The following is a 24,039-nucleotide window of genomic DNA, read 5'->3' as shown; positions in this document are numbered from 1 at the left end:
GAATCCCGAGTTGTCCCTTGCAACAAGGCAGGAGTCCTGACGTGGCTGAACAAACACGTGGGTGGAAGGGCCATCCCCGTCGTAACTCGAGAATATACCCCAGGTTCCCGCCGCAACTCGAGAAAAACCATGAGACTTCCCCCTCGATGCGAGATGAGGCCCGATTCCCCTGTACTGTGTGCAGAGCAATTCCGTCTTGCACATCACACATGAAAGGAGCCTTGATTTCCTTGATGGCACTCCAGCGAAACCCCAAGAACACTGTTTCAAGGATAGAGGGATCCTGAGGTCACTGTAGCAACACGAAAGAACTCCGTGGACCAAAAATCAACTCGAAAAGAGAGGTTAGTCCCTGGATTCGTGTCCAGAGGAATACCACCTTACCACAAGCACCTCAAGAGGAGGCTTCTCTCAGCTCTAGGTATGTGAGAGGGACCCTGAGTTTGCGGCCACAAGTGGAATGGACACCGCGATGCCCTGACTCGAAATAAGGCCGGATATCCCTGCAGTGACTTCAATGCAGGCTCGTCTTGCATCTCCCAGGACGAAAGGATGTCTGAATCCCCTGTGGAAAGCACAGAGAAAGACTTAGTTCCCCACCTCATCGCGACCGATAGCCTCACATCCTTTGAAAACTCCAGAGGTACGCGGAGATCAGTGCCTCCAAAGGAGACGATGCCTGACTCCTCGTGAAACTTGATAGGAGTCCCAGGATTCCTGTGGCACTTGGAATGGGACACTTGGTCTCCCGCCTCAGCTGGAGAGGCGTCCCAATTGCCCTGCCAAGCCTCGAGGAGAATCCAGAGTTGTCCCTCGCAACTAGGCAGGTATCCTGACGTCGCTGAAGAAACACGTGTGTGGAAGGGCCATCCCCGTCGTAACTCGAGAATATACCCCAGGTTCCCGCCGCAACTCGAGAAAAACCATGAGACTTCCCCCTCGCCGCGAGATGAGGCCCGATTCCCCTGCACTGCGTGCAGAGCAATTCCGTGTTGCACATCACACATGAAAGGAGCCTTGATTTCCTTGATGGCACTCCAGAGAAACCCCAAGAACACTGTTTCAAGGCTAGAGGGATCCTGAGGTCACTGTAGCAACACGAAAGAGCTCCGTGGGCCAAAAATCAACTCGAGATGAGAGGTTAGTCCCTGGCTTCGACTCCAGAGGAATACCACCTTACCACAAGCACCTCAAGAGGAGGCTTCTCTCAGCTCTAGGTATGTGAGAGGGACCCTGAGTTTGCGGCCTCAAGTGGAATGGACACCGCGATGCCCTGACGCGAAATAAGGCTGGATATCCCTGCAGTGACTTGAATGCAGGCTCGTCTTGCATCTCCCAAGATGAAAGGATGTCTGAATCCCCTGTGGAGACCACAGAGAAAGACCTAGTTCCCCACCTCATCGCGACCGGAGGCCTCACATCCTTTGAAAACTCCAGAGGTACGCAGAGATCAGTGCCTCCAAAGGAGACGATGCCTGACTCCTCGTGAAACTTGATAGGAGTCCCAGGATTCCTGTGGCACGTGGAAAGGGACCCTTGGTCTCCCGCCTCAGCTGGAGAGGCGTCCCAATTGCCTTGCCAAGCTTCGAGGAGAATCCCGAGTTGTGTCTCGCAATTAGGCAAGAGTCCTGACGTGGCTGAAGAAACACGTGGGTGGAAGGGCCATCCCCGTCGTAACTCGAGAATATACCCCAGGTTCCCGCCGCAACTCGAGAAAAACCATGAGACTTCCCCCTCGCCGCGAGATGAGGCCCGATTCCCCTGCACTGCGTGCAGAGCAATTCTGTGTTGCACATCACACATGAAAGGAGCCTTGATTTCCTTGATGGCACTCCAGAGAAACCCCAAGAACACTGTTTCAAGGCTAGAGGGATCCTGAGGTCACTGTAGCAACACGAAAGAGCTCCGTGGACCAAAAATCAACTCGAGATGAGAGGTTAGTCCCTGGCTTCGACTCCAGAGGAATACCACCTTACCACAAGCACCTCACGAGGAGGCTTCTTTCAGCTCTAGGTATGTGAGAGGGACCCTGAGTTTGCGGCCTCAAGTGGAATGGACACCGCGATGCCCTGACTCGAAATAAGGCCGGATATCCCTGCAGTGACTGGAATGCAGGCTCGTCTTGCATCTCCCAAGACGAAAGGGTGTCTGAATCCTCTGTGGAGACCACAGAGAAAGACCTAGTTCCCCACCTCATCGTGACAGGAGGCCTCAAATCCTTTGAAAACTCCAGAGGTATGCGGAGATCAGTGCCTCCAAAGGAGACGATGCCTGACTCCTCGTGAAACTTGATAGGAGACCCAGGATTCCTGTGGCACGTGAAAAGGGACCCTTGGTCTCCCGCCTCAGCTGGAGAGGCGTCCCAATTGCCCTGCAAAGCCTCGAGGAGAATCCCGAGTTGTCCCTCGCAACTAGGCAGGAGTCCTGACATGGCTGAACACACACGTGTGTGGAAGGGCCATCCCCGTCGTAACTCGAGAATATACCCCAGGTTCCCGCCGCAACTCGAGAAAAACCATGAGACTTCCCCCTCGCCGCGAGATGAGGCCCGATTCCCCTGCACTGCGTGCAGAGCAATTCCGTGTTGCACATCACACATGAAAGGAGCCTTGATTTCCTTGATGGCACTCCAGAGAAACCCCAAGAACACTGTTTCAAGGCTAGAGGGATCCTGAGGTCACTGTAGCAACACGAAAGAGCTCCGTGGACCAAGAATCAACACGAGATGAGAGGTTAGTCCCTGGCTTCGACTCCTGAGGAATACCACCTTACCACAAGCACCTCAAGAGGAGGCTTCTCTCAGCTCTAGGTATGTGAGAGGGATCCTGAGATTGCGGCCTCAAGTGGAATGGACACCGCGATGCCCTGATGCGAAATAAGGCCGGATATCCCTGCAGTGACTTCAATGCAGGCTCGTCTTGCATCTCCCAAGAAGAAAGGATGTCTGAATCCCCAGTGGAGACCACAGAGAAACACCTAGTTCCCCACGTCATCGCTACCGGAGGCCTCACATCCTTTGAAAACTCCAGAGGTACGCGGAGATCAGTGCCTCCAAAGGAGACAATGCCTGACTCCTCGTGAAACTTGATAGGAGTCCCAGGATTCTTGTGGCACGTGGAAAGGGACCCTTGGTCTCCCGCCTCAGCTGGAGAGGCGTTCCAATTGCCCTGCCAAGCCTCGAGGAGAATCCCGAGTTGTCCCTCGCAACTAGGCAGGAGTCCTGACGTCGCTGAAGAAACACGTGGGTGGAAGGGCCATCCCCGTCGTAACTCGAGAATATACCCCAGGTTCCCGCCGCAACTCGAGAAAAACCATGAGACTTCCCCCTCGCCGCGAGATGAGGCCCGATTCCCCTGCACTGCGTGCAGAGCAATTCCGTGTTGCACATCACACATGAAAGGAGCCTTGATTTCCTTGATGGCACTCCAGAGAAACCCCAAGAACACTGTTTCAAGGCTAGAGGGATCCTGAGGTCACTGTAGCAACACGAAAGAGCTCCGTGGGCCAAAAATCAACTCGAGATGAGAGGTTAGTCCCTGGCTTCGACTCCAGAAGAATACCACCTTACCACAAGCACCTCGAGATGAGGCTTCTCTCAGCTCTAGGTATGTGAGAGGGACCCTGAGTTTGCGGCCTCAAGTGGAATGGACACCGCGATGCCCTGACGCGAAATAAGGCTGGATATCCCTGCAGTGACTTGAATGCAGGCTCGTCTTGCATCTCCCAAGATGAAAGGATGTCTGAATCCCCTGTGGAGACCACAGAGAAAGACCTAGTTCCCCACCTCATCGCGACCGGAGGCCTCACATCCTTTGAAAACTCCAGAGGTACGCGGAGATCAGTGCCTCCAAAGGAGACGATGCCTGACTCCTCGTGAAACTTGATAGGAGTCCCAGGATTCCTGTGGCACGTGGAAAGGGACCCTTGGTCTCCCGCCTCAGCTGGAGGGGCGTTCCAATTGCCCTGCCAAGCCTCGAGGAGAATCCCGAGTTGTCCCTCGCAACTAGGCAGGAGTCCTGACGTGGCTGAACAAACACGTGGGTGGAAGGGCCATCCCCGTCGTAACTCGAGAATATACCCCTGGTTCCCGCCGCAACTCGAGAAAAACCATGAGACTTCCCCCTCGATGCGAGATGAGGCCCGATTCCCCTGTACTGCGTGCAGAGCAATTCCGTCTTGCACATCACACATGAAAGGAGCCTTGATTTCCTTCATGGCACTCCAGAGAAACCCCAAGGACACTGTTTCAAGGATAGAGGGATCCTGAGGTCACTGTAGCAACACGAAAGAACTCTGTGGACCAAAAATCAACTCGAAAAGAGATGTTAGTCCCTGGATTCGTCTCCAGAGGAATACCACCTTACCACAAGCACCTCAAGAGGAGGCTTCTCTCAGCTCTAGGTATGTGAGAGGGACCCTGAATTTGCGGCCTCAAGTGGAATGGACACCGCGATGCCCTGTCTCGAAATAAGGCCGGATATCCCTGCAGTGACTTCAATGCAGGCTCGTCTTGCATCTCCCAGGACGAAAGGATGTCTGAATCCCCTGTGGAAAGCACAGAGAAAGACTTAGTTCCCCACCTCATCGCGACCGATAGCCTCACATCCTTTGAAAACTCCAGAGGTACGCGGAGATCAGTGCCTCCAAAGCAGACGATGCCTGACTCCTCGTGAAACTTGATAGGAGTCCCAGGATTCCTGTGGCACTTGGAATGGGACACTTGGTCTCCCGCCTCAGCTGGAGAGGCGTCCCAATTGCCCTGCCAAGCCTCGAGGAGAATCCCGAGTTGTCCCTCGCAACTAGGCAGGAGTCCTGACATGGCTGAACACACACGTGTGTGGAAGGGCCATCCCCGTCGTAACTGGAGAATATACCCCAGGTTCCCGCCGCAACTCGAGAAAAACCATGAGACTTCCCCTTGGCCGCGAGATGAGGCCCGATTCCCCTGCACTGCGTGCAGAGCAATTCCGTGTTGGACATAACACATGAAAGGAGCCTTGATTTCCTTGATGGCACTCCAGAGAAACCCCAAGAACACTGTTTCAAGGCTAGAGGGATCCTGAGGTCACTGTAGCAAAACGAAAGAGCTCCGTGGGCCAAAAATCAACTCGAGATGAGAGGTTAGTCCCTGGCTTCGACTCCAGAGGAATACCACCTTACCACAAGCACCTCAAGAGGAGGCTTCTCTCAGCTCTAGGTATGTGAGAGGGACCCTGAGTTTGCGGCCTCAATTGGAATGGACACCGCGATGCCCTGACGCGAAATAAGGCTGGATATCCCTGCAGGGACTTGAATGCAGGCTCGTCTTGCATCTCCCAAGATGAAAGGATGACTGAATCCCCTGTGGAGACCACAGAGAAAGACCTAGTTCCCCACCTCATCGCGACCGGAGGCCTCACATCCTTTGAAAACTCCAGAGGTACGCGGAGATCAGTGCCTCCAAAGGAGACGATGCCTGACTCCCCGTGAAACTTGATAGGAGTCCCAGGATTCCTGTGGCACGTGGAAAGGGACCCTTGGTCTCCCGCCTCAGCTGGAGAGGCGTCCCAATTGCCTTGCCAAGCCTCGAGGAGAATCCCGAGTTGTGTCTCGCAACTAGGCAAGAGTCCTGACGTGGCTGAAGAAACACGTGGGTGGAAGGGCCATCCCCGTCGTAACTCGAGAATATACCCCAGGTTCCCGCCGCAACTCGAGAAAAACCATGAGACTTCCCCCTCGCCGCGGGATGAGGCCCGATTCCCCTGCACTGCGTGCAGAGCAATTCTGTGTTGCACATCACACATGAAAGGAGCCTTGATTTCCTTGATGGCACTCCAGAGAAACCCCAAGAACACTGTTTCAAGGCTAGAGGGATCCTGAGGTCACTGTAGCAACACGAAAGAGCTCCGTGGACCAAAAATCAACTCGAGATGAGAGGTTAGTCCCTGGCTTCGACTCCTGAGGAATACCACCTTACCACAAGCACCTCAAGAGGAGGCTTCTCTCAGCTCTAGGTATGTGAGAGGGATCCTGAGATTGCGGCCTCAAGTGGAATGGACACCGCGATGCCCTGACTCGAAATAAGGCCGGATATCCCTGCAGTGACGTGAATGCAGGCTCGTCTTGCATCTCCCAAGAAGAAAGGATGTCTGAATCCCCAGTGGAGACCACAGAGAAACACCTAGTTCCCCACGTCATCGCTACCGGAGGCCTCACATCCTTTGAAAACTCCAGAGGTACGCGGAGATCAGTGCCTCCAAAGGAGACGATGCCTGACTCCTCGTGAAACTTGATAGGAGTCCCAGGATTCTTGTGGCACGTGGAAAGGGACCCTTGGTCTCCCGCCTCAGCTGGAGAGGCGTTCCAATTGCCCTGCCAAGCCTCGAGGAGAATCCCGAGTTGTCCCTCGCAACTAGGCAGGAGTCCTGACGTGGCTGAACAAACACGTGTGTGGAAGGGCCATCCCCGTCGTAACTCGAGAATATACCCCAGGTTCCCGCCGCAACTCGAGAAAAACCATGAGACTTCCCCCTCGATGCGAGATGAGGCCCGATTCCCCTGTACTGCGTGCAGAGCAATTCCGTCTTGCACATCACACATGAAAGGAGCCTTGATTTCCTTGATGGCACTCCAGAGAAACCCCAAGAACACTGTTTCAAGGCTAGAGGGATCCTGAGGTCACTGTAGCAACACGAAAGAACTCTGTGGACCAAAAATCAACTCGAAAAGAGAGGTTAGTCCCTGGATTCGTGTCCAGAGGAATACCACCTTACCACAAGCACCTCAAGAGGAGGCTTCTCTCAGCTCTAGGTATGTGAGAGGGACCCTGAGTTTGCGCCCTCAAGTGGAATGGACACCGCGATGCCCTGACGCGAAATAAGGCTGGATATCCCTGCAGTGACTTGAATGCAGGCTCGTCTTGCATCTCCCAAGATGAAAGGATGTCTGAATCCCCTGTGGAGACCACAGGGAAAGACCTAGTTCCCCACCTCATCGCGACCGGAGGCCTCACATCCTTTGAAAACTCCAGAGGTACGCGGAGATCAGTGCCTCCAAAGGAGACGATGCCTGACTCCTCGTGAAACTTGATAGGAGTCCCAGGATTCCTGTGGCACGTGGAAAGGGACACTTGGTCTCCCGCTTCAGCTGGAGAGGCGTCCCAATGGCCTTGCCAAGCCTCGAGGAGAATCCCGAGTTGTCCCTCGCAACTAGGCAGGAGTCCTGACGTGGCTGAAGAAACACGTGGGTGGAAGGGCCATCCCCGTCGTAACTCGAGAATATACCCCAGGTTCCCGCCGCAACTCGAGAAAAACCATGAGACTTCCCCCTCGATGCGAGATGAGGCCCGATTCCCCTGTACTGCGTGCAGAGCAATTCCGTCTTGCACATCACACATGAAAGGAGCCTTGATTTCCTTGATGGCACTCCAGAGAAACCCCAAGAACACTGTTTCAAGGATAGAGGGATCCTGAGGTCACTGTAGCAACACGAAAGAACTCTGTGGACCAAAAATCAACTCGAAAAGAGAGGTTAGTCCCTGGATTCGTCTCCAGAGGAATACCACCTTACCACAAGCACCTCAAGAGGAGGCTTCTCTCAGCTCTAGGTATGTGAGAGGGACCCTGAGTTTGCGGCCTCAAGTGGAATGGACACCGCGATGCCCTGACTCGAAATAAGGCCGGATATCCCTGCAGTGACTTCAATGCAGGCTCGTCTTGCATCTCCCAGGACGAAAGGATGTCTGAATCCCCTGTGGAAAGCACAGAGAAAGACTTAGTTCCCCACCTCATCGCGACCGATAGCCTCACATCCTTGAAAACTCCAGAGGTACGCGGAGATCAGTGCCTCCAAAGCAGACGATGCCTGACTCCTCGTGAAACTTGATAGGAGTCCCAGGATTCCTGTGGCACTTGGAAAGGGACACTTGGTCTCCCGCCTCAGCTGGAGAGGCGTCCCAATTGCCCTGCCAAGCCTCGAGGAGAATCCAGAGTTGTCCCTCGCAACTAGTCGGGAGTCCTGACGTCGCTGAAGAAACACGTGTGTGGAAGGGCCATCCCCGTCGTAACTCGAGAATATACCCCAGGTTCCCGCCGCAACTCGAGAAAAACCATGAGACTTCCCCCTCGCCGCGAGATGAGGCCCGATTCCCCTGCACTGCGTGCAGAGCAATTCCGTGTTGCACATCACACATGAAAGGAGCCTTGATTTCCTTGATGGCACTCCAGAGAAACCCCAAGAACACTGTTTCAAGGCTAGAGGGATCCTGAGGTCACTGTAGCAACACGAAAGAGCTCCGTGGACCAAAAACCAACTCGAGATGAGAGGTTAGTCCCTGGCTTCGACTCCAGAGGAATACCACCTTACCACAAGCACCTCAAGAGGAGGCTTCTCTCAGCTCTAGGTATGTGAGAGGGACCCTGAGTTTGTGGCCTCAAGTGGAATGGACACCGCGATGCCCTGACTCGAAATAAGGCCGGATATCCCTGCAGTGACTGGAATGCAGGCTCGTCTTGCATCTCCCAAGACGAAAGGATGTCTGAATCCCCAGTGGAGACCACAGAGAAAGACCTAGTTCCCCACCTCATCGCGACAGGAGGCCTCAAATCCTTTGAAAACTCCAGAGGTATGCGGAGATCAGTGCCTCCAAAGGAGACGATGCCTGACTCCTCGTGAAACTTGATAGGAGACCCAGGATTAATGTGCACGTGGAAAGGGACCCTTGGTCTCCCGTCTCAGCTGGAGAGGCGTCCCAATTGCCCTGCAAAGCCTCGAGGAGAATCCCGAGTTGTCCCTCGCAAGTAGGCAGGAGTCCTGACGTCGCTGAAGAAACACGTGGGTGGAAGGGCCATCCCCGTCGTAACTCGAGAATATACCCCAGGTTCCCGCCGCAACTCGAGAAAAACCATGAGACTTCCCCCTCGCCGCGAGATGAGGCCCGATTCCCCTGCACTGCGTGCAGAGCAATTCCGTGTTGCACATCACACATGAAAGGAGCCTTGATTTCCTTGATGGCACTCCAGAGAAACCCCAAGAACACTGTTTCAAGGCTAGAGGGATCCTGAGGTCACTGTAGCAACACGAAAGAGCTCCGTGGAACAAGAATCAACACGAGATGAGAGGTTAGTCCCTGGCTTCGACTCCTGAGGAATACCACCTTACCACAAGCACCTCAAGAGGAGGCTTCTCTCAGCTCTAGGTATGTGAGAGGGATCCTGAGTTTGTGGCCTCAAGTGGAATGGACACCGCGATGCCTTGACTCGAAATAAGGCCGGATATCCCTGCAGTGACTTGAATGCAGGCTCGTCTGGCATCTCCCAAGAAGAAAGGATGTCTGAATCCCCTGTGGAGACCACAGAGAAACACCTAGTTCCCCACCTCATCGCGACCGGAGGCCTCAAATCCTTTGAAAACTCCAGAGGTACGCGGAGATCAGTGCCTCCAAAGGAGACGATGCCTGACTCCTCGTGAAACTTGATAGGAGACCCAGGATTCCTGTGGCACGTGGAAAGGAACCCTTGGTCTCCCGTCTCAGCTGGAGAGGCGTCCCAATTGCCCTGCAAAGCCTCGAGGAGAATCCCGAGTTGTCCCTCGCAACAAGGCAGGAGTCCTGACATGGCTGAACACACACGTGTGTGGAAGGGCCATCCCCGTCGTAACTCGAGAATATACCCCAGGTTCCCGCCGCAACTCGAGAAAAACCATGAGACTTCCCCCTCGCCGCGAGATGAGGCCCGATTCCCCTGCACTGCGTGCAGAGCAATTCCGTGTTGCACATCACACATGAAAGGAGCCTTGATTTCCTTGATGGCACTCCAGAGAAACCCCAAGAACACTGTTTCAAGGCTAGAGGGATCCTGAGGTCACTGTAGCAACACGAAAGAGCTCCGTCGGCCAAAATTCAACTCGAGATGAGAGGTTAGTCCCTGGCTTCGATTCAGAGGAATACCACCTTACCACAAGCACCTCAAGAGGAGGCTTCTCTCAGCTCTAGGTATGTGAGAGGGACCCTGAGTTTGCGGCCTCAAGTGGAATGGACACCACGATGCCCTGACGCGAAATAAGGCTGGATATCCCTGCAGTGACTTGAATGCAGGCTCGTCTTGCATCTCCCAAGATGAAAGGATGTCTGAATCCCCTGTGGAGACCACAGAGAAAGACCTAGTTCCCCACCTCATCGCGACCGGAGGCCTCACATCCTTTGAAAACTCCAGAGGTACGCGGAGATCAGTGCCTCCAAAGGAGACGATGCCTGACTCCTCGTGAAACTTGATAGGAGTCCCAGGATTCCTGTGGCACGTGGAAAGGGACCCTTGGTCTCCCGTCTCAGCTGGAGAGGCGTCCCAATTGCCTTGCCAAGCCTCAAGGAGAATCCCGAGTTGTGTCTCGCAACTAGGCAAGAGTCCTGACGTGGCTGAACAAACACGTGTGTGGAAGGGCCATCCCCGTCGTAACTCGAGAATATACCTCAGGTTCCCGCCGCAACTCGAAAAAAACCATGAGACTTCCCCCTCGCCGCGAGATGAGGCCCGATTCCCCTGCACTGCGTGCAGAGCAATTCTGTGTTGCACATCACACATGAAAGGAGCCTTGATTTCCTTCATGGCACTCCAGAGAAACCCCAAGAACACTGTTTCAAGGCTAGAGGGATCCTGAAGTCACTGTAGCAACACGAAAGAGCTCCGTGGACCAAAAATCAACTCGAGATGAGAGGTTAGTCCCTGGCTTCGACTCCAGAGGAATACCACCTTACCACAAGCACCTCAAGAGGAGGCTTCTCTCAGCTCTAGGTATGTGAGAGGGACCCTGAGTTTGCGGCCTCAAGTGGAATGGACACCGCGATGCCCTGACTCGAAATAAGGCCGGATATCCCTGCAGTGACTGGAATGCAGGCTCGTCTTGCATCTCCCAAGACGAAAGGGTGTCTGAATCCCCTGTGGAGACCACAGAGAAAGACCTAGTTCCCCACCTCATCGCGACAGGAGGCCTCAAATCCTTTGAAAACTCCAGAGGTATGCGGAGATGAGTGCCTCCAAAGGAGACGACGCCTGACTCCTCGTGAAACTTGATAGGAGACCCAGGATTCCTGTGGCACGTGGAAAGGGACCCTTGGTCTCCCGTCTCAGCTGGAGAGGCATCCCAATTGCCCTGCCAAGCCTCGAGGAGAATCCCGAGTTGTCCCTCGCAACTAGGCAGGAGTCCTGACATGGCTGAACACACACGTGTGTGGAAGGGCCATCCCCGTCGTAACTCGAGAATATACCCCAGGTTCCCGCCGCAACTCGAGAAAAACCATGAGACTTCCCCCTCGCCGCGAGATGAGGCCCGATTCCCCTGCACTGCGTGCAGAGCAATTCTGTGTTGCACATCACACATGAAAGGAGCCTTGATTTCCTTGATGGCACTCCAGAGAAACCCCAAGAACACTGTTTCAAGGCTAGAGGGATCCTGAGGTCACTGTAGCAACACGAAAGAGCTCCGTGCACCAAGAATCAACACGAGATGCGAGGTTAGTCCCTGGCTTCGACTCCTGAGGAATACCACCTTACCACAAGCACCTCAAGAGGAGGCTTCTCTCAGCTCTAGGTATGTGAGAGGGATCCTGAGTTTGCGGCCTCAAGTGGAATGGACACCGCGATGCCCTGACTCGAAATAAGGCCGGATATCCCTGCAGTGACTTGAATGCAGACTCGTCTTGCATCTCCCAAGAAGAAAGGATGTCTGAATCCCCTGTGGAGACCACAGAGAAACACCTAGTTCCCCACCTCATCGCGACCGGAGGCCTCACATCCTTTGAAAACTCCAGAGGTACGCGGAGATCAGTGCCTCCAAAGGAGACGATGCCTGACTCCTCGTGAAACTTGATAGGAGTCCCAGGATTCTTGTGGCACGTGGAAAGGGACCCTTGGTCTCCCGCCTCAGCTGGAGAGGCGTTCCAATTGCCCTGCCAAGCCTCGAGGAGAATCCCGAGTTGTCCCTCGCAACAAGGCAGGAGTCCTGACGTGGCTGAACAAACACGTGGGTGGAAGGGCCATCCCCGTCGTAACTCGAGAATATACCCCAGGTTCCCGCCGCAACTCGAGAAAAACCATGAGACTTCCCCCTCGATGCGAGATGAGGCCCAATTCCCCTGTACTGCGTGCAGAGCAATTCCGTCTTGCACATCACACATGAAAGGAGCCTTGATTTCCTTGATGGCACTCCAGAGAAACCCCAAGAACACTGTTTCAAGGATAGAGGGATCCTGAGGTCACTGTAGCAACACGAAAGAACTCTGTGGACCAAAAATCAACTCGAAAAGAGAGGTTAGTCCCTGGATTCGTCTCCAGAGGAATACCACCTTACCACAAGCACCTCAAGAGGAGGCTTCTCTCAGCTCTAGGTATGTGAGAGGGACCCTGAGTTTGCGGCCTCAAGTGGAATGGACACCGCGATGCTCTGACTCGAAAAAAGGCCGGATATCCCTGCAGTGACTTCAATGCAGGCTCGTCTTGCATCTCCCAGGACGAAAGGATGTCTGAATCCCCTGTGGAAAGCACAGAGAAAGACTTAGTTCCCCACCTCATCGCGACCGATAGCCTCACATCCTTTGAAAACTCCAGAGGTACGCGGAGATCAGTGCCTCCAAAGGAGACGATGCCTGACTCCTCGTGAAACTTGATTGGAGTCCCAGGATTCCTGTGGCACTTGGAACGGGACACTTGGTCTCCCGCCTCAGCTGGAGAGGCGTCCCAATTGCCCTGCCAAGCCTCGAGGAGAATCCAGAGTTGTCCCTCGCAACTAGGCAGGTGTCCTGACGTCGCTGAAGAAACACGTGTGTGGAAGGGCCATCCCCGTCGTAACTGGAGAATATACCCCAGGTTCCCGCCGCAACTCGAGAAAAACCATGAGACTTCCCCCTCGCCGCGAGATGAGGCCCGATTCCCCTGCACTGCGTGCAGAGCAATTCCGTCTTGCACATAACACATGAAAGGAGCCTTGATTTCCTTGATGGCACTCCAGAGAAACCCCAAGAACACTGTTTCAAGGCTAGAGGGATCCTGAGGTCACTGTAGCAACACGAAAGAGCTCCGTGGGCCAAAAATCAACTCGAGATGAGAGGTTAGTCCCTGGCTTCGACTCCAGAGGAATACCACCTTACCACAAGCACCTCAAGAGGAGGCTTCTCTCAGCTCTAGGTATGTGAGAGGGACCCTGAGTTTGCGGCCTCAAGTGGAATGGACACCGCGATGCCCTGACGCGAAATAAGGCTGGATATCCCTGCAGTGACTTGAATGCAGGCTCGTCTTGCATCTCCCAAGATGAAAGGATGTCTGAATCCCCTGTGGAGACCACAGAGAAAGACCTATTTCCCCACCTCATCGCGACCGGAGGCCTCACATCCTTTGAAAACTCCAGAGGTACGCGGAGATCAGTGCCTCCAAAGGAGACGATGCCTGACTCCTCGTGAAACTTGATAGGAGTCCCAGGATTCTTGTGGCACGTGGAAAGGGACCCTTGGTCTCCCGCCTCAGCTGGAGAGGCGTTCCAATTGCCCTGCCAAGTCTCGAGGAGAATCCCGAGTTGTCCCTTGCAACAAGGCAGGAGTCCTGACGTGGCTGAAGAAACACGTGGGTGGAAGGGCCATCCCCGTCGTAACTCGAGAATATACCCCAGGTTCCCGCCGCAACTCGAGAAAAACCATGAGACTTCCCCCTCGATGCGAGATGAGGCCCGATTCCCCTGTACTGTGTGCAGAGCAATTCCGTCTTGCACATCACACATGAAAGGAGCCTTGATTTCCTTGATGGCACTCCAGCGAAACCCCAAGAACACTGTTTCAAGGATAGAGGGATCCTGAGGTCACTGTAGCAACACGAAAGAACTCCGTGGACCACAAATCAACTCGAAAAGAGAGGTTAGTCCCTGGATTCGTGTCCAGAGGAATACCACCTTACCACAAGCACCTCAAGAGGAGGCTTCTCTCAGCTCTAGGTATGTGAGAGGGACCCTGAGTTTGCGGCCACAAGTGGAATGGACACCGCGATGCCCTGACTCGAAATAAGGCCGGATATCCCTGCAGTGACTTCAATGCAGGCTCGTCTTGCATCTCCCAGGACGAAAGGATGTCTGAATCCCCTGTGGAAAGCACAGAGAAAGACTTAGTTCCCCACCTCATCGCGACCGATAGCCTCACATCCTTTGAAAACTCCAGAGGTACGCGGAGATCAGTGCCTCCAAAGGAGACGATGCCTGACTCCTCGTGAAACTTGATAGGAGTCCCAGGATTCCTGTGGCACTTGGAATGGGACACTTGGTCTCCCGCCTCAGCTGGAGAGGCGTCCCAATTGCCCTGCCAAGCCTCGAGGAGAATCCAGAGTTGTCCCTCGCAACTAGGCAGGTATCCTGACGTCGCTGAAGAAACACGTGTGTGGAAGGGCCATCCCCGTCGTAACTCGAGAATATACCCCAGGTTCCCGCCGCAACTCGAGAAAAACCATGAGACTTCCCCCTCGCCGCGAGATGAGGCCCGATTCCCCTGCACTGCGTGCAGAGCAATTCCGTGTTGCACATCACACATGAAAGGAGCCTTGATTTCCTTGATGGCACTCCAGAGAAACCCCAAGAACACTGTTTCAAGGCTAGAGGGATCCTGAGGTCACTGTAGCAAAACGAAAGAGCTCCGTGGGCCAAAAATCAACTCGAGATGAGAGGTTAGTCCCTGGCTTCGACTCCAGAGGAATACCACCTTACCACAAGCACCTCAAGAGGAGGCTTCTCTCAGCTCTAGGTATGTGAGAGGGACCCTGAGTTTGCGGCCTCAAGTGGAATGGACACCGCGATGCCCTGACGCGAAATAAGGCTGGATATCCCTGCAGTGACTTGAATGCAGGCTCGTCTTGCATCTCCCAAGATGAAAGGATGTCTGAATCCCCTGTGGAGACCACAGAGAAAGACCTAGTTCCCCACCTCATCGCGACCGGAGGCCTCACATCCTTTGAAAACTCCAGAGGTACGCAGAGATCAGTGCCTCCAAAGGAGACGATGCCTGACTCCTCGTGAAACTTGATAGGAGTCCCAGGATTCCTGTGGCACGTGGAAAGGGACCCTTGGTCTCCCGCCTCAGCTGGAGAGGCGTCCCAATTGCCTTGCCAAGCTTCGAGGAGAATCCCGAGTTGTGTCTCGCAATTAGGCAAGAGTCCTGACGTGGCTGAAGAAACACGTGGGTGGAAGGGCCATCCCCGTCGTAACTCGAGAATATACCCCAGGTTCCCGCCGCAACTCGAGAAAAACCATGAGACTTCCCCCTCGCCGCGAGATGAGGCCCGATTCCCCTGCACTGCGTGCAGAGCAATTCTGTGTTGCACATCACACATGAAAGGAGCCTTGATTTCCTTGATGGCACTCCAGAGAAACCCCAAGAACACTGTTTCAAGGCTAGAGGGATCCTGAGGTCACTGTAGCAACACGAAAGAGCTCCGTGGACCAAAAATCAACTCGAGATGAGAGGTTAGTCCCTGGCTTCGACTCCAGAGGAATACCACCTTACCACAAGCACCTCACGAGGAGGCTTCTTTCAGCTCTAGGTATGTGAGAGGGACCCTGAGTTTGCGGCCTCAAGTGGAATGGACACCGCGATGCCCTGACTCGAAATAAGGCCGGATATCCCTGCAGTGACTGGAATGCAGGCTCGTCTTGCATCTCCCAAGACGAAAGGGTGTCTGAATCCTCTGTGGAGACCACAGAGAAAGACCTAGTTCCCCACCTCATCGTGACAGGAGGCCTCAAATCCTTTGAAAACTCCAGAGGTATGCGGAGATCAGTGCCTCCAAAGGAGACGATGCCTGACTCCTCGTGAAACTTGATAGGAGACCCAGGATTCCTGTGGCACGTGAAAAGGGACCCTTGGTCTCCCGCCTCAGCTGGAGAGGCGTCCCAATTGCCCTGCAAAGCCTCGAGGAGAATCCCGAGTTGTCCCTCGCAACTAGGCAGGAGTCCTGACATGGCTGAACACACACGTGTGTGGAAGGGCCATCCCCGTCGTAACTCGAGAATATACCCCCGGTTCCCGCCGCAACTCGAGAAAAACCATGAGACTTCCCCCTCGCCGCGAGATGAGGCCCGATTCCCCTGCACTGCGTGCAGAGCAATTCCGTGTTGCACATCACACATGAAAGGAGCCTTGATTTCCTTGATGGCACTCCAGAGAAACCCCAAGAACACTGTTTCAAGGCTAGAGGGATCCTGAGGTCACTGTAGCAACACGAAAGAGCTCCGTGGACCAAGAATCAACACGAGATGAGAGGTTAGTCCCTGGCTTCGACTCCTGAGGAATACCACCTTACCACAAGCACCTCAAGAGGAGGCTTCTCTCAGCTCTAGGTATGTGAGAGGGATCCTGAGATTGCGGCCTCAAGTGGAATGGACACCGCGATGCCCTGATGCGAAATAAGGCCGGATATCCCTGCAGTGACTTCAATGCAGGCTCGTCTTGCATCTCCCAAGAAGAAAGGATGTCTGAATCCCCAGTGGAGACCACAGAGAAACACCTAGTTCCCCACGTCATCGCTACCGGAGGCCTCACATCCTTTGAAAACTCCAGAGGTACGCGGAGATCAGTGCCTCCAAAGGAGACAATGCCTGACTCCTCGTGAAACTTGATAGGAGTCCCAGGATTCTTGTGGCACGTGGAAAGGGACCCTTGGTCTCCCGCCTCAGCTGGAGAGGCGTTCCAATTGCCCTGCCAAGCCTCGAGGAGAATCCCGAGTTGTCCCTCGCAACTAGGCAGGAGTCCTGACGTCGCTGAAGAAACACGTGGGTGGAAGGGCCATCCCCGTCGTAACTCGAGAATATACCCCAGGTTCCCGCCGCAACTCGAGAAAAACCATGAGACTTCCCCCTCGCCGCGAGATGAGGCCCGATTCCCCTGCACTGCGTGCAGAGCAATTCCGTGTTGCACATCACACATGAAAGGAGCCTTGATTTCCTTGATGGCACTCCAGAGAAACCCCAAGAACACTGTTTCAAGGCTAGAGGGATCCTGAGGTCACTGTAGCAACACGAAAGAGCTCCGTGGGCCAAAAATCAACTCGAGATGAGAGGTTAGTCCCTGGCTTCGACTCCAGAAGAATACCACCTTACCACAAGCACCTCGAGATGAGGCTTCTCTCAGCTCTAGGTATGTGAGAGGGACCCTGAGTTTGCGGCCTCAAGTGGAATGGACACCGCGATGCCCTGACGCGAAATAAGGCTGGATATCCCTGCAGTGACTTGAATGCAGGCTCGTCTTGCATCTCCCAAGATGAAAGGATGTCTGAATCCCCTGTGGAGACCACAGAGAAAGACCTAGTTCCCCACCTCATCGCGACCGGAGGCCTCACATCCTTTGAAAACTCCAGAGGTACGCGGAGATCAGTGCCTCCAAAGGAGACGATGCCTGACTCCTCGTGAAACTTGATAGGAGTACCAGGATTCCTGTGGCACGTGGAAAGGGACCCTTGGTCTCCCGCCTCAGCTGGAGGGGCGTTCCAATTGCCCTGCCAAGCCTCGAGGAGAATCCCGAGTTGTCCCTCGCAACTAGGCAGGAGTCCTGACGTGGCTGAACAAACACGTGGGTGGAAGGGCCATCCCCGTCGTAACTCGAGAATATACCCCTGGTTCCCGCCGCAACTCGAGAAAAACCATGAGACTTCCCCCTCGCCGCGAGATGAGGCCCGATTCCCCTGTACTGCGTGCAGAGCAATTCCGTCTTGCACATCACACATGAAAGGAGCCTTGATTTCCTTCATGGCACTCCAGAGAAACCCCAAGGACACTGTTTCAAGGATAGAGGGATCCTGAGGTCACTGTAGCAACACGAAAGAACTCTGTGGACCAAAAATCAACTCGAAAAGAGATGTTAGTCCCTGGATTCGTCTCCAGAGGAATACCACCTTACCACAAGCACCTCAAGAGGAGGCTTCTCTCAGCTCTAGGTATGTGAGAGGGACCCTGAATTTGCGGCCTCAAGTGGAATGGACACCGCGATGCCCTGTCTCGAAATAAGGCCGGATATCCCTGCAGTGACTTCAATGCAGGCTCGTCTTGCATCTCCCAGGACGAAAGGATGTCTGAATCCCCTGTGGAAAGCACAGAGAAAGACTTAGTTCCCCACCTCATCGCGACCGATAGCCTCACATCCTTTGAAAACTCCAGAGGTACGCGGAGATCAGTGCCTCCAAAGCAGACGATGCCTGACTCCTCGTGAAACTTGATAGGAGTCCCAGGATTCCTGTGGCACTTGGAAAGGGACACTTGGTCTCCCGCCTCAGCTGGAGAGGCGTCCCAATTGCCCTGCCAAGCCTCGAGGAGAATCCAGAGTTGTCCCTCGCAACTAGGCAGGAGTCCTGACGTCGCTGAAGAAACACGTGGGTGGAAGGGCCATCCCCGTCGTAACTCGAGAATATACCCCAGGTTCCCGCCGCAACTCGAGAAAAACCATGAGACTTCCCCCTCGCCGCGAGATGAGGCCCGATTCCCCTGCACTGCGTGCAGAGCAATTCCGTGTTGCACATCACACATGAAAGGAGCCTTGATTTCCTTGATGGCACTCCAGAGAAACCCCAAGAACACTGTTTCAAGGCTAGAGGGATCCTGAGGTCACTGTGGCAACACGAAAGAGCTCCGTGCACCAAGAATCAACACGAGATGCGAGGTTAGTCCCTGGCTTCGACTCCTGAGGAATACCACCTTACCACAAGCACCTCAAGAGGAGGCTTCTCTCAGCTCTAGGTATGTGAGAGGGATCCTGAGTTTGCGGCCTCAAGTGGAATGGACACCGCGATGCCCTGACTCGAAATAAGGCCGGATATCCCTGCAGTGACTTGAATGCAGGCTCGTCTTGCATCTCCCAAGAAGAAAGGATGCCTGAATCCCCTGTGGAGACCACAGAGAAACACCTAGTTCCCCACCTCATCACGACCGGAGGCCTCACATCCTTTGAAAATTCCAGAGGTACGCGGAGATCAGTGCCTCCAAAGGAGACGATGCCTGACTCCTCGTGAAACTTGATAGGAGTCCCAGGATTCTTGTGGCACGTGGAAAGGGACCCTTGGTCTCCCGCCTCAGCTGGAGAGGCGTTCCAATTGCCCTGCCAAGCCTCCAGGAGAATCCCGAGTTGTCCCTCGCAACAAGGCAGGAGTCCTGACGTGGCTGAACAAACACGTGGGTGGAAGGGCCATCCCCGTCGTAACTCGAGAATATACCCCAGGTTCCCGCCGCAACTCGAGAAAAACCATGAGACTTCCCCCTCGATGCGAGATGAGGCCCGATTCCCCTGTACTGCGTGCAGAGCAATTCCGTGTTGCACATCACACATGAAAGGAGCCTTGATTTCCTTGATGGCACTCCAGAGAAACCCCAAGAACACTGTTTCAAGGATAGAGGGATCCTGAGGTCACTGTAGCAACACGAAAGAACTCTGTGGACCAAAAATCAACTCGAGATGAGAGGTTAGTCCCTGGATTCGTCTCCAGAGGAATACCACCTTACCACAAGCACCTTAAGAGGAGGCTTCTTTCAGCTCTAGGTATGTGAGAGGGACCCTGAGTTTGCGGCCTCAAGTGGAATGGACACCGCGATGCTCTGACTCGAAATAAGGCCGGATATCCCTGCAGTGACTTCAATGCAGGCTCGTCTTGCATCTCCCAGGACGAAAGGATGTCTGAATCCCCTGTGGAAAGCACAGAGAAAGACTTAGTTCCCCACCTCATCGCGACCGATAGCCTCACATCCTTTGCAAACTCCAGAGGTACGCGGAGATCAGTGCCTGCAAAGGAGACGATGCCTGACTCCTCGTGAAACTTGATAGGAGTCCCAGGATTCCTGTGGCACTTGGAAAGGGACACTTGGTCTCCCTCCTCAGCTGGAGAGGCATCCCAATTGCCCTGCCAAGCCTCGAGGAGAATCCAGAGTTGTCCCTCGCAACTAGGCAGGTGTCCTGACGTCGCTGAAGAAACACCTGTGTGGAAGGGCCATCCCCGTCGTAACTGGAGAATATACCCCAGGTTCCCGCCGCAACTCGAGAAAAACCATGAGACTTCCCCCTCGCCGCGAGATGAGGCCCGATTCCCCTGCACTGCGTGCAGAGCAATTCCGTGTTGCACATAACACATGAAAGGAGCCTTGATTTCCTTGATGGCACTCCAGAGAAACCCCAAGAACACTGTTTCAAGGCTAGAGGGATCCTGAGGTCACTGTAGCAACACGAAAGAGCTCCGTGGGCCAAAAATCAACTCGAGATGAGAGGTTAGCCCCTGGCTTCGACTCCAGAGGAATACCACCTTACCACAAGCACCTCAAGAGGAGGCTTCTCGCAGCTCTAGGTATGTGAGAGGGACCCTGAGTTTGCGGCCTCAAGTGGAATGGACACCGCGATGCCCTGACTCGAAATAAGGCCGGATATCCCTGCAGTGACTGGAATGCAGGCTCGTCTTGCATCTCCCAAGACGAAAGGGTGTCTAAATCCTCTGTGGAGACCACAGAGAAAGACCTAGTTCCCCACCTCATCGTGACAGGAGGCCTCAAATCCTTTGAAAACTCCAGAGGTATGCGGAGATCAGTGCCTCCAAAGGAGACGATGCATGACTCCTCGTGAAACTTGATAGGAGACCCAGGATTCCTGTGGCACGTGGAAAGGGACCCTTGGTCTCCCGCCTCAGCTGGAGAGGCGTCCCAATTGCCCTGCAAAGCCTCGAGGAGAATCCCGAGTTGTCCCTCGCAACTAGGCAGGAGTCCTGACATGGCTGAACACACACGTGTGTGGAAGGGCCATCCCCGTCGTAACTCGAGAATATACCCCCGGTTCCCGCCGCAACTCGAGAAAAACCATGAGACTTCCCCCTCGCCGCGAGATGAGGCCCGATTCCCCTGCACTGCGTGCAGAGCAATTCCGTGTTGCACATCACACATGAAAGGAGCCTTGATTTCCTTGATGGCACTCCAGAGAAACCCCAAGAACACTGTTTCAAGGCTAGAGGGATCCTGAGGTCACTGTAGCAACACGAAAGAGCTCCGTGGACCAAGAATCAACACGAGATGAGAGGTTAGTCCCTGGCTTCGACTCCAGAGGAATACCACCTTACCACAAGCACCTCAAGAGGAGGCTTCTCTCAGCTCTATGTATGTGAGAGGGATCCTGAGATTGCGGCCTCAAGTGGAATGGACACCGCGATGCCCTGATGCGAAATAAGGCCGGATATCCCTGCAGTGACTTCAATGCAGGCTCGTCTTGCATCTCCCAAGAAGAAAGGATGTCTGAATCCCCTGTGGAGACCACAGAGAAACACCTAGTTCCCCACCTCATCGCGACCGGAGGCCTCACATCCTTTGAAAACTCCAGAGGTACGCGGAGATCAGTGCCTCCAAAGAAGACGATGCCTGACTCCTCGTGAAACTTGATAGGAGTCACAGGATTCTTGTGGCACGTGGAAAGGGACCCTTGGTCTCCCGCCTCAGCTGGAGAGGCGTTCCAATTGCCCTGTCAAGCCTCGAGGAGAATCCCGAGTTGTCCCTCGCAACTAGGCAGGAGTCCTTACGTGGCTGAACAAACACGTGGGTGGAAGGGCCATCCCCGTCGTAACTCGAGAATATTCCCCAGGTTCCCGCCGCAACTCGAGAAAAACCATGAGACTTCCCCCTCGATGCGAGATGAGGCCCGATTCCCCTGTACTGCGTGCAGAGCAATTCCGTCTTGCACATCACACATGAAAGGAGCCTTGATTTCCTTGATGGCACTCCAGAGAAACCCCAAGAACACTGTTTCAAGGCTAGAGGGATCCTGAGGTCACTGTAGCAACACGAAAGAGCTCCGTGGACCAAGAATCAACACGAGATGAGAGGTTAGTCCCTGGCTTCGACTCCTGAGGAATACCACCTTACCACAAGCAGCTCAAGAGGAGGCTTCTCTCAGCTCTAGGTATGTGAGAGGGATCCTGAGATTGCGGCCTCAAGTGGAATGGACACCGCGATGCCCTGACTCGAAATAAGGCCGGATATCCCTGCAGTGACGTGAATGCAGGCTCGTCTTGCATCTCCCAAGAAGAAAGGATGTCTGAATCCCCAGTGGAGACAAACAGAGAAAGACCTAGTTCCCCACGTCATCGCTACCGGAGGCCTCACATCCTTTGAAAACTCCAGAGGTACGCGGAGATCAGTGCCTCCAAAGGAGACGATGCCTGACTCCTCCTGAAACTTGATAGGAGTCCCAGGATTCTTGTGGCACGTGGAAAGGGACCCTTGGTCTCCCGCCTCAGCTGGAGAGGCGTCCCAATTGCCCTGCCAAGCCTCGAGGAGAATCCAGAGTTGTCCCTCGCAACTAGGCAGGTGTCCTGACGTCGCTGAAGAAACACGTGTGTGGAAGGGCCATCCCCGTCGTAACTGGAGAATATACCCCAGGTTCCCGCCGCAACTCGAGAAAAACCATGAGACTTCCCCCTCGCCGCGAGATGAGGCCCGATTCCCCTGCACTGCGTGCAGAGCAATTCCGTGTTGCACATAACACATGAAAGGAGCCTTGATTTCCTTGATGGCACTCCAGAGAAACCCCAAGAACACTGTTTCAAGGCTAGAGGGATCCTGAGGTCACTGTAGCAACATGAAAGAGCTCCGTGGGCCAAAAATCAACTCGAGATGAGAGGTTAGTCCCTGGCTTCGACTCCAGAGGAATACCACCTTACCACAAGCACCTCAAGAGGAGGCTTCTCTCAGCTCTAGGTATGTGAGAGGGACCCTGAGTTTGCGGCCTCAAGTGGAATGGACACCGCGATGCCCTGACTCGAAATAAGGCCGGATATCCCTGCAGTGACTGGAATGCAGGCTCGTCTTGCATCTCCCAAGACGAAAGGGTGTCTGAATCCTCTGTGGAGACCACAGAGAAAGACCTAGTTCCCCACCTCATCGTGACAGGAGGCCTCAAATCCTTTGAAAACTCCAGAGGTATGCGGAGATCAGTGCCTCCAAAGGAGACGATGCCTGACTCCTCGTGAAACTTGATAGGAGACCCAGGATTCCTGTGGCACGTGGAAAGGGACCCTTGGTCTCCCGCCTCAGCTGGAGAGGCGTCCCAATTGCCCTGCAAAGCCTCGAGGAGAATCCCGAGTTGTCCCTCGCAACTAGGCAGGAGTCCTGACATGGCTGAACACACACGTGTGTGGAAGGGCCATCCCCGTCGTAACTCGAGAATATACCCCAGGTTCCCGCCGCAACTCGAGAAAAACCATGAGACTTCCCCCTCGCCGCGAGATGAGGCCCGATTCCCCTGCACTGCGTGCAGAGCAATTCCGTGTTGCACATCACACATGAAAGGAGCCTTGATTTCCTTGATGGCACTCCAGAGAAACCCCAAGAACACTGTTTCAAGGCTAGAGGGATCCTGAGGTCACTGTAGCAACACGAAAGAGCTCCGTGGACCAAGAATCAACACGAGATGAGAGGTTAGTCCCTGGCTTCGACTCCTGAGGAATACCACCTTACCACAAGCACCTCAAGAGGAGGCTTCTCTCAGCTCTATGTATGTGAGAGGGATCCTGAGATTGCGGCCTCAAGTGGAATGGACACCGCGATGCCCTGATGCGAAATAAGGCCGGATATCCCTGCAGTGACTTCAATGCAGGCTCGTCTTGCATCTCCCAAGAAGAAAGGATGTCTGAATCCCCTGTGGAGACCACAGAGAAACACCTAGTTCCCCACCTCATCGCGACCGGAGGCCTCACATCCTTTGAAAACTCCAGAGGTACGCGGAGATCAGTGCCTCCAAAGAAGACGATGCCTGACTCCTCGTGAAACTTGATAGCAGTCACAGGATTCTTGTGGCACGTGGAAAGGGACCCTTGGTCTCCCGCCTCAGCTGGAGAGGCGTTCCAATTGCCCTGTCAAGCCTCGAGGAGAATCCCGAGTTGTCCCTCGCAACTAGGCAGGAGTTCTTACGTGGCTGAACAAACACGTGGGTGGAAGGGCCATCCCCGTCGCAACTCGAGAATATACCCCAGGTTCCCGCCGCAACTCGAGAAAAACCATGAGACTTCCCCCTCGATGCGAGATGAGGCC

Source organism: Cervus elaphus, chromosome 22, assembly GCF_910594005.1.
Source record: "Cervus elaphus chromosome 22, mCerEla1.1, whole genome shotgun sequence".
Lineage (NCBI taxonomy): Eukaryota > Metazoa > Chordata > Mammalia > Artiodactyla > Cervidae > Cervus > Cervus elaphus.
The sequence above is the reverse complement of the archived record's forward strand: the minus strand, read 5'-3'. Positions refer to the sequence as shown.